This window comes from Triticum dicoccoides, unplaced genomic scaffold, assembly GCF_002162155.2.
Source record: "Triticum dicoccoides isolate Atlit2015 ecotype Zavitan unplaced genomic scaffold, WEW_v2.0 scaffold176112, whole genome shotgun sequence".
In the NCBI taxonomy this organism is placed as follows: domain Eukaryota; kingdom Viridiplantae; phylum Streptophyta; class Magnoliopsida; order Poales; family Poaceae; genus Triticum; species Triticum dicoccoides.
This window is the reverse complement of record NW_021223785.1, coordinates 1-3507: the sequence shown is the minus strand read 5'-3', so window position 1 is coordinate 3507 and position 3507 is coordinate 1. Positions and strand designations below refer to the sequence as shown.

General features: G+C 45.7%; 1 pseudogene; it reads right to left on the bottom strand.

The window, feature by feature from the left end:
- Positions 1-557: 557 nt before the first annotated feature.
- LOC119344616 lies at positions 558-2088 on the bottom strand (annotated as a pseudogene).
- Positions 2089-3507: the final 1419 nt, after the last annotated feature.

Below are 3507 nucleotides of genomic sequence, written 5' to 3'. Positions count from 1 at the left end.
TAGATTGATTCAGCCATAAAAGAGGGTGCTGACATCCTGAAGTTGGTGGTCAGCAAGGGTTTGACAGAGGCAGCAAGAGTGGCGAACGTGGATCAGAAGTACAAGCATCTGGTATCACATGACCAGCAGCTGTTGTAAAGGTGACTACGAACCGCTCCTCTAGATAAATGGTCATGCATGCTGTGCTCTTCCAGTATTATCTAGACGGCGGAATTGACTCTACTTGAGTACGAGGTGGCACCAATTTATTTATTTCATTTTATGGCGTATCAATATTTCTTCTAGTATTTCATCGGTTATGTTGAGCAATATAGCTAACATGTATGCATGTATGTCCAATGGTACACGCTTGACTATTCAGATGTTGTGACCTGATGTGTATGGCATCGCTGTGAACAGCAGCTTCAGCAGTATTAATTTTCCACATCAGTATCTTCCCAAAAATGAAAATCATATTCCACAACAATGTCCAATTACATCAATTGATGCAGAGGCTGAAATGACCCCCCTTCAAAAACAATGCCCAATTACATGATCAGATTTCAACGTCCTTAATATGAAGGAAAACACACAATAACATATGAAGACTTTTCAGCGATTTGCTTCTAGAATTACATCCATGACCTTCTTGAGAGAATGCTCCTGAACAACAATATCGAAGTGTGTAGCATTAGAAATCTCCACGAACTTGAAGGGTATGTTAGCTTCTTGTTGCCTACTCAGCTCCTTCACAAACGCAAGCACACTAAACAAATTCATGGTCCCATCTCCATCGCCGTATACCTTCTCGGGAGCCATGTCGAAGTTACCATCCCGGTACACCACCTGCTCCGGCGTTTTGACGCCGATGCCATTGAGGTATGTAGTCGGCACCATCAGTGGGTCAATTCTCAGCTTCATAGAAAGCACTCGTTTCACGACCTCGGTGTTCAAACCGAGTGCCGTGAGGAAGTCCTTGTAGTCATATGCTGAGTAGTTCTTGTGGTTGGTGATCACAATTGGCCTGTGACCAAATGCCATGGGAGATGGGAGGGATAAAAGGGTGCTCGCAAAGGTTCTCCACATTTGCCGTAGAAGCAGCGGCGGAACCGATGGGACAAGGAAAGACGGTCCTGAGGTGAGGCTCACAAGCACCCCCAGGAAACCTTCTGGAGGTGTGGGCGATACGAGGACCAGGTGCTTGATAAATTTCTTCCTCCATGCCACGGGAGTCGAGTTGACGAACCCGAGGATGACCTTGCCACCAAAGCTGTGCGCAACGAGGATGACCGGCTTGTTTTGATTCTTCTCGCTCGCACGCTCAACCAGGTCCTTGACACGAGCAAAATAGTCGGAGTACACCTGAGATGGCTGGCCCGGCAGCGGTGGAGCGTGCCGTGGGTCGTAGGGAGCTCCAAAAAAGGTATCACCATCACGATACCCAAGCAACTCAAGCTCTTCGCGGACCCTTGCTAGACAAGTTGGGATACGGCTCCTGAACACCACGAGTGCAACGTAAAGATCATCAGTTTCCAGATCTAGACCTGTATAACAGGAGAGGAAAATCCCTAAAAAACAGTAGAGGAAAAAAAGTCTGGCATACTACAGAGTTTCCCAAAAAAGCCGTGCATATCAGCATATACGTATGCACTTCCTGTAGTGTAGATCAGTATATATACAGTTCCAATGGACGGAGTACTTGGACATAATGTATACTTACGAATCGTTCTTGGAGGTGAACCCGTGGGCGGAGCCGAAGTCCGGCACGCGCGTCTCGACGCCGGGCAAGTTCCGGTAGTCGTTGAGGGTGGGATCATAGATGAGGCGCATCTGCTCCTCGAAGCACGGCACGTAGTCCTGCCGGACCAGGTCTGTGGTGTTTTTCCACAGCGGGAACCACCCCTTCTCCTTGAGCTCGCCGCAGCGGGGCACCGACGACACATAGGCGTCGGTCAGCCGCGCCTCCACGTTGGGGCAAGTGAAACCAGGGACCAAGATTACCGGGTGGTAGAGCTCGGCGTCCTAGCCTCCTGCGCCGCAACGATGGATGAGGCAGATGATGAAGGCGAGTAGCGCTACAAGATCGGCAGACGGCGAGACAATCGCCATCAGACTATACGGTGGTGCGCTACACAAGTGAGTGCCAGCATCTATTGGACGCTCAGCTTTATATAGATAGACTACTAGTAATTAATCGTCTTTCATGTTTGGAAAGTTTTCAATACGTGCTTAAAATTACCTTTGGGTAGGTAAGACTATAGAAGGCAGTACTTCAACGTTAAGACTTGCCCCCTCATCCAAATGAGGAAGTAAATTAAAGAGTACTAATGGATAACAACAAAGAAGGAAAATAATTAATGCCAACAAATGTAAATTGCAGTTACAACACACTCCCTCTATTTCAAATTAATTGTCTTTTCAAATTTTTACTAAGTAAAACTTGTTCCAAGTCAATTTTGTATAAGTTTGTCCAAGTTTATAAAAATAATATACACCAACTTCTATGAAACCAAATTACTCACATAAGATCCATCATGAAATATATGTTCACACTGTATTTATCTAGTCTTGTGTATATTGATTCCCATAAATATGATGTATTTCCATTTTATGCTAGCTGTACAATATTATAGATGAAAATTTTAAGACCTTGATAAGTGCTACACGTGTGGCACGAACACATGGCAACTCCGAATGCTTTTGATGGCAAGTTTAGTGACACGCGTCAAAGCAACTTTCTGTTTGGATAGCAAGTTTCATTTTTGTTTGTTTGTTTTCTCTTTTTGGATGGCAATTTTAGTTGTAAAAAACATCAGGTCCAGATTGCTTCATGCCACGCGTGTGGCACTTATCATCACTGGTAGAAAAAGAGGCTTTCGTCCAGCCCCATTAGTCGCGAAACTGTAGGAACCGCGACTAATGAAGTCTTTAGTCGCGGTTCGGCAGACGAACCGCGACCAAAGGCCTGGGCCCAGGGCGCTCGGTGGCCAGCTGGTGCACGTGATGGGCTTTAGTCGCGGTTGGCCAGGCCAACCGCGACTAAAGGTGCCCTTTAGTCGCGGTTGGCCTGGCCAACCGCGACTAAAGCTCCTCCCCTATATATACCAGTTCAGCACGCTCACTTAGCCATTTGGTGCCACTTCTCTTCACAAGCTTCACAAGGGGGTGTAGGTTTGCTTTTGGTTCCTCTTATGCACACAAGGTGTTTGATGAAATGCCCCAAGAGGGTGAAACAAACATGATATGAAGTGTTGGAGCCACACTTGAGGTTCCTCATTTATTTTTTCCTCCTCGATCGCGGTTAGCAACTTGAACCTTTCATGCATGTGTGTCATTGATAAAATATGCATGTGTGTTGTTCATTGTTTAATTTCTATTGTTTATAGCTAGTTAGTTTAACAAATGCATGATGGTTAATTATATATTTTATATTATAATAATGCAGATGAATCGGCAATGGATGTACGGTAACCGACTCTCCCGCGAGTTCACTACGGGTTTGAAAGATTTCCTCGTAGTGGCTAATGC